Source organism: Lipotes vexillifer, unplaced genomic scaffold (genome assembly GCF_000442215.2).
Source record: "Lipotes vexillifer unplaced genomic scaffold, Lipotes_vexillifer_v1.1 scaffold279, whole genome shotgun sequence".
Taxonomy (NCBI): domain Eukaryota; kingdom Metazoa; phylum Chordata; class Mammalia; order Artiodactyla; family Lipotidae; genus Lipotes; species Lipotes vexillifer.
This window is the reverse complement of record NW_006780759.1, coordinates 749281-756350: the sequence shown is the minus strand read 5'-3', so window position 1 is coordinate 756350 and position 7070 is coordinate 749281. Positions and strand designations below refer to the sequence as shown.

The following is a 7070-nucleotide window of genomic DNA, read 5'->3' as shown; positions in this document are numbered from 1 at the left end:
TTTTCTGGGTTGCACGCTCTAGTGCTCGGGCAAGGGTCCCTGCCAGCCACGTGGTATGGCTGATGCACCTTCCTGTCCTCATAGGGGGGACGCCTCGACATCCAGTGCCATGCTGGGCAGGGCATTAGGAACAACAGCTTTGGGCAGGCTGTCTTTATGCTGCGCCATGTAGCCAACTACGTACTGAGTCAAGTAGTGCCTGAATCTGGGAACAGAATAGCGTAGACACAGACTTTCTGCAGTCAGGAACCACAGTTTGAGAGAATTACAAGGCAATCTGGGCAACTTCCGTGTCTTCCTTCGCTCCTTCACCTCTCCCCACACAGCCACATTTTATCAGTGAGGAAAAGGACCTTTTGGTGGGAGGGACAGGGGATGGGCCAGTGTTTTTCCAAGTAAGGTCCTTTGACCTACAAGCCTCAGAATGGCTTTGGGGGAATGTACAAATGCATATTCCTAGACCTACATTTTTCATCTCCGGGGTATGGGGCCTCACACTGAAATTTTTAACAAGTTCCCAGGGTATCCTTCTGTAGTCAGAAGTTTAAGAACCACTGACGCAGACATTTGAATAATTAGGCTTGTTTTCCCCCCAAACAATCTCAGAAAGTCAGACACTTGTAGACAATGTCTGAGTGTCAGAGAGAAGATCTGCTGCTAAAAAAAGACAAAGAAAAACAAACAAAACCATGTGTCTTCTTGGTGACATCTCATGGCCGTAAGGTGACTGAGTTTGAGTGGAGCTTTGAAGATGTAAGGGCCACATCTGGGGAGGTGTACAACATACCAGGGAGGGATCAGGCTTTGCTCCTCTTGCGAGTTTTGAAAGGGCTGGCACTGGCCTTCTTCTGCTCTCCTGGCACCTCTTGCGCTCCCTCTTAAGGCTTCTTTAAGAGCCCTTTCTTTGAGAACTGCTTTTCACCCAGCTCCCCAAGGGTGCTCAAGGTGCGTGCTCATCGATCCACCTTGAACAGGCACCAATATATTCTAATTAAGAGAGTGTACAGGCTTTTCCTTTCGGCGGCGCGTGGTGGCAAGAAGGCGGTGCAGATTTCCAAGAAGAGGAAGTCTTTTGCTGACGGCCTATTCAAAGCTGAACTGAACGAGTTTCTCATTTGGGAGTTGGCTGAAGACGGGTACTCCGGAGTTGAGGTCCGAGTTACACCAACCAGGACAGAAATCATTATCTTGGCCACCAGGACACACAATGTTCTTGGTGAGAAGGGCCGGCGGATCCGGGAATTGACTGCTGTGGTTCAGAAGAGATTTGGCTTCCCTGAGGGCAGTGTAGAGCTTTACGCTGAAACGGTGGCCACAAGAAGTCTGTGCGCCATTGCCCAGGCAGGGTCTCTGCGTTACAAATTCCTAGGAGGCCTTGCTGTGTGGAGGGCCTGCTGTGGTGTGCTGCGGTCCATCATGGAGAGTGGGGCTAAAGGCTGCGAGGTCGTGGTGTCTGGGAAACTCCCAGGACAGAGGGCTAAATCCATGAAGTTTGTGGATGGCCTGATGATCCACAGTGGGGACCCTGTTAACTACTCTGTTGATACTGCCGTGCGCCATGATGTGTGCTGGGCACAAGGTAAAGATCATGCTGCCTGGGGACCCAAGTGGTAAGACTGGCCCTAAGAAGCCCCTGCCTGATCACGTGAGTGTCGTGGAACCCAAAGATGAAATCCTGCCCACCACCTCCATCTCCGAGCAGAAGGGTGGGAAGCCAGAGCCGCCTGCCATGCCCCAGCCGGTACCCACAGCATAATAGGGTCTCCTTGGCTGCTGGATCTGGAGTCTGGATGTTGCTCTATAAAGACATTTAATAAAATCTTTTTAAAAGAAAGAAAGAAAAAAAAGAGTGTACAGGCCGTGGACACAGTCCTCATGTTCACAGTAATGCTCACTGGTTTTTGGCTCCCGCCCAAGCATGAAGGATTTTCCAGGGGTGGTGACACTCCGTCTGTGCAACTAGCAAAAGTCCTGGGTTGGTGTCTCTGTTTATTCTCTTGCATTTTGCAGGACCAAGCTTTGGACTCAGCTCTCCTTTCTCTCTTTCTAAAACCCGTAGTCCTTTGCGGAGGGGATGCTGCTGTGCTGTCTTGCTGCTCCGATGTCCCAGAAGCACAATGGTTCCCTGAGCATGGACCCTATTATGTTTTCTTCCAGAAAGAGATGAAGAGCACACATCTTTCTGTTTTGTGCCCCCCAAAAATCTGCATAATTATCTGACCTTAATTGACGGTCACTTTTTTATTTTCAAGTGGGGAGAAAAGGAGTCACAGTACCCAAGTTAGTTTTACAAACTCCCCAGCAGCCCCTAAAACAAATGTCAAAGTTTTGAAACCAATCATACCCATAAGATAGTCACTTGTTCTGTTTCTTGTATACCCCAGGGCCTTTGCACTTGCTGTTCCCACTGCCATCTGTGCTCTTCATCCGGATAACCACTTGGCTAGCCTGGTTCCCTTGCTTCCTTCTGCTGTCTGCCTAAATGTCTCCTGTTCATGGAGGCCTTCCCTGACCATCCACTATAAAATGTACACTCACTTCCACGCTTGATGCTCCCTTTTCTCCTTTCCTTGCTTCACTTCCCCTCACACCACCCATCTGTCCCTGATGAATTCTACACAGAGTAGCTGTTTGGTTTTTGTGTGTGTATCTGCCCCAGCAAAAGGGAAATTCCATGAGGGTAGGGTCTTGTTTTTTTGTTCACTGCTGTAGCCTCAGCACCTACAACAGTGCCTGGCATAGCAGACTCTCAAGCAGTACTGGATGTGTGAATGAGTGAATGGATGTAGAAATAAGGCCCCGAATACTGTCTTATTTTTATATAAATTTTCTCCAGAGCGGACATGCATGTAAGGAGAGAAGTCATGGAGCCATAGGGGTCTGAAAAAAGATGGACCTCTGACCTACCTCTAAACCTGTGGTGATGGTTTCTCTTCACTACCAACTACCGTTCCCAGAAACCTTAGGAAATGTCTGAAAAAGAAAAAAGAAAAAACAAAAAAAACTAATAAAAATCCTTTCACTTTCATTAGTGGAAACCTTTGTATCAAGTAGGTACAGGAGAAACTCTCTATTTCTGCCTACTGAATCAATATTTGTTTTTTATTTTCAATTTATTTATTTATTATTTATTTTATTTATTTATTTTGGCTGCGCTGGGTCTTAGTACGGCATGCAGGAGCTTCATTGCGGCATGTGGGATCTTTAGTTGCGGCACATGGACTCTTAGTTGCGGCATGTGGGGTCTAGTTCCTTGGCCAGGGATCGAACCCGGGCCCCCTGCATTGGGAGTGCAGAGTCTTACCCACTGGACCACCAGGGAAGTCCCTGAATCAATATTTGAATCTCAGTATTCACCAGGAGACTCCAGACTTTTGCAAAGAAGATTGGGCAAGGCACAAACCTACATCCAAGCATTTCTCGCCTCCATTATTAATATTACTTCCCCCTGAATATGCTGCAAGCCACGTGTACACATTTTTTTTATTCAAGTATAGTTGATTTACAATATTGTGTTAACACGTGTACACATCTTGTTTTCAGTAATACCACTTTTTCACGTATATAGACTAGAGAATAAGAATATATGTATGTGTTTTTTATATCTATATATCTATATCTCTTCCCACCATCCCTACCACACACAAATGCAAGAAACAGGAGGGGCAAAATTCGTACGACGTTTGTTACGGTCAACCCACTCTCTTTCTCCAGACTTCGGATAATTGAAATGTAAGCTAGATTCAGTTATTAGTAACTGTTCTTGCCAGTAAGTTATAATGGCTCATTTATAATCTTTTCCAGTCTTACCATCTTCTTGGACTATCTAAAGCTACTAGTTCTGAAACCTGTTGGATCATCAGAACTGCTTGAGGTGTTAAGCCTGAGTTTCTCCACCTTGGCACTACTAACAACTGAGGCCAGATCATTCTCTGATGGGGGACTGTCCTGTGCACTGTAGGATGTTTAGCAGCCTCCCTGGCCTTGACCCACTAGTTACTAGTAGCCCCCGCCCCCTAGTTATGACAACCCAACTGTCTCCAGATGTTGCTACATGTCCCCTGGGGGCAAAATCATCCCCCAGTTGAGAACCACTGAGTTAAAGCAACAAGACAGATGCTGAAGTACCCTGAGCCTGTTGCCTTCAGGTAAGGCAGATTTGGGATTCGTTCTCCTGCTCCTCGCTGGACTGCCTTGTGAGTAAACCCTCTCTTCACTGCACACCTCGCTGTCTCAGCGCTCTGACGACAGGTATAAGTAACTTCAGTACAGCACAGACAGATTTTGGGACCTCGGTCTGCGGCAATCCTGGAGAACCTCTGCGAGGATCAGGCAGGAAAAACTCTTGTAGAGAAGAAATCCACTGGCCTTAAAAATTAATGGGGGGGGGGAGTCCAGGAAAAGGTCTGGAGCTGCCTAAGAGGCAGGAGACCATTGTTTCGAGGTGTGCGAGGAGAGGGGATTCAGAGCACTGCCTAAACGAGCTCCAGAGACGGGCATGAGCCGCGACTATCAGCGCAGACCCCAGGAACGGGCATGAGACACTAACGCTGCTGCTGCCACCAACGATCCTGTGTGCAAGCACAGGTCACTATCCACACCCCGCTTCTGGGGAGACTGTGCAGCCTGTCACTGCCAGCGTCCCGTGATCCAGGGACAACTTCCCTGGGAGAACGCACGGCGCGCCTCAGGCTGATGATGCAACGTCACACTGTCCTCTGCCGCCGCAGGCCCGCCCCGCACTCCGTGCCCCTCCCTCCCCCCGGCCTGAGTGCGCCAGAGCCCCCGAGTCAGCGGCTCCTTTAACCCCGTCCTGTCTGAGCGAAGAACAGACGCCCTCCGGCGACCTACACGCAAAGGCGGGGCCAAATCCAAAGCTGAACCCTGGGAGATGTGCGAACAAAGAAGAGAAAGGGAAATCTCTCCCAGCAGCCTCAGGAGCAGCGGATTAAATTTCCACAATCAACTTAAAGTACCCTGCATCTGTGGAATACCTGAATAGACAACAAATCATCCCAAACTGAGGAGGTGGACTTTGGGAGCAACTGTAGACATGGGGTTTGCTTTCTGCATCTAATTTGTTTCTAAAATTAAGGCGGTGGACTTTGGGAGCAACTGTAGACTTACGGTTTGCATTCTGAACTGAATTAGTTTCTGGTTTTATGTTTATCTTAGTTTAGTATTTAGAACTTATTATCATTGGTAGATTTGGTTATTGATTTGGTTGCTCTCTTCCTTTTTTATCTTATATATATATATATATATATATTTCCTTTTTCTCTTTTTGTGTGTATGTGTATGCTTCTTTGTGTGGTGTGATTTTGTCTGTATAGCTTTGTTTTTATCATTTGTCCTAGGCTTCTGTCTGTCTCTTTCTATTTTTAGTATAGTTTTTAGCACTTGTTATAATTGGTGGATTTCTTTTTCGATTTGGTTGCTCTCTTCTTTCTTCTTTTTGTTACTTTTTTATTTCTTTTTAATTTTAATAACTTTATTTTATCCAAGCTTCCTTTCTTCCTTCCTTTCTCCCTTCCTTCTTTCCTTCCTCTCTCCCTCCCTCCCACCCTCCCTCCCTCACTTCCTTCCTTCCTTTCTTTTTTTTTCTCCCTTTTCTTCTGAGCCGTGTGGCTGACAGGGTCTTGGTGCTCCAGCCGGGCATCAGGCCTGAGCCTCTGAGGTGGGAGAGCCGAGTTCAGGACATTGGTCCACCAGAGACCTCCCAGCTCCACGTAATATCAAATGGCAAAAGCTACCTCAGAGATCTCCATCTCAACACGAAGACCCAGCTCCACCCAATGACCAGCAAGCTACAGTGCTGGACGCCCTATGCCAAACAACTAGCAAGACAGGAACACAACCCCACCCATTAGCACAGAGGCTGGCAAAAATCATAATAAGGCCACAGACACCCCAAAACACACCACCAGACGTGGACGTGCCCACCAGAAAGACAAGATCCAGCCTCATCCACCAGAACACAGGCACTAGTCCCCTCCACCAGGAAGCCTACAGAACCCACGGAACCAACCTTAGCCACTGGGGGCAGACACCAAAAACAAAGGGAGCTACGAACCTGCAGCCTGCGTAAAGGAGACCCCAAACACAGTAAGATAAACAAAATGAGGAGACACAGAAACACACAGCAGATGAAGGAGCAAGGCAAAAACCCACCAGACCTAACAAAGGAGGATGAAACAGGCAGTCTACCTGAAAACGAATTCAGAGTAATGACAGTAAAGATGATCCAGAATCTTGGAAATAGAATGGAGAAAATACAAGAAACGTTTAACAAGGACCTAGAAGAACTAAAGAGCAAACAAACAATGATGAACAGGACAATAAATGAAATTAAGAATTCTCCAGAAGGGATCAATAGCAGAATAACTGAGGCAGAAGAACAGGTAAGTGACCTGGAAGATAAAATAGTGCAAATAACTACCACAGAGCAGAATAAAGAAAAAAGAATGAAAAGAACTGAGGACAGTCTCAGAGACCTCTGGGACAACATCAAACGCACCAACATTTGAATTATAGGGGTCCCGGGAGAAGAAGAGCAAAAGAAAGGGACTGAGAAAATATTTGAAGAGATTATAGATGAAAACTTCCCAGTATGGGAAAGGAAACAGTCAATCAAGTCCAGGAAGCGCAGAGTCCCATACAGGATAAAACCAAGGAGAAACACCCAAGACACATATTAATCAAACTATCAAAAATTAAATACAAAGGAAAAATATTAAAAGTGGCAAGGGAAAAACAACAAATAGCATACAAGGGAATCCCCATAAGGTTAACAGCTGATCTTTCAGCAGAAACTCTGCAAGCCAGAAGGGACTGGCAGGACATATTTAAAGTGATGAAAGGGAAAAAGCTACAACCAAGATTACTCTACCCAGCAAGGATCTCATTCAGATTTGATGGAGAAATTAAAACCTGTACAGACAAGCAAAAGCTAAGAGACGGCTTCCCTGGTGGCGCAGTGGTTGAGAATCCACCTGCCGATGCAGGGGACACGGGGTCGTGCCCCGGGCTGGGAAGATCCCACATGCCGTGGAGCGGCTGGGCGGGTGAGC

General features: G+C 46.9%; 1 non-coding gene and 1 pseudogene across 1 annotated transcript; one reads left to right on the top strand and one right to left on the bottom strand.

Annotated features, from left to right (window-relative positions):
* The first annotated feature begins 627 nt into the window (after positions 1-627).
* On the top strand, positions 628-1756 carry LOC103068434 (40S ribosomal protein S3 pseudogene; annotated as a pseudogene).
* Positions 1757-3249: 1493 nt separating this feature from the next.
* TRNAG-CCC (transfer RNA glycine (anticodon CCC)) lies at positions 3250-3322 on the bottom strand. The gene has a single exon. It is a non-coding gene; the product is annotated as a tRNA-Gly (tRNA).
* Between the last annotated feature and the right edge of the window lie 3748 nt (positions 3323-7070).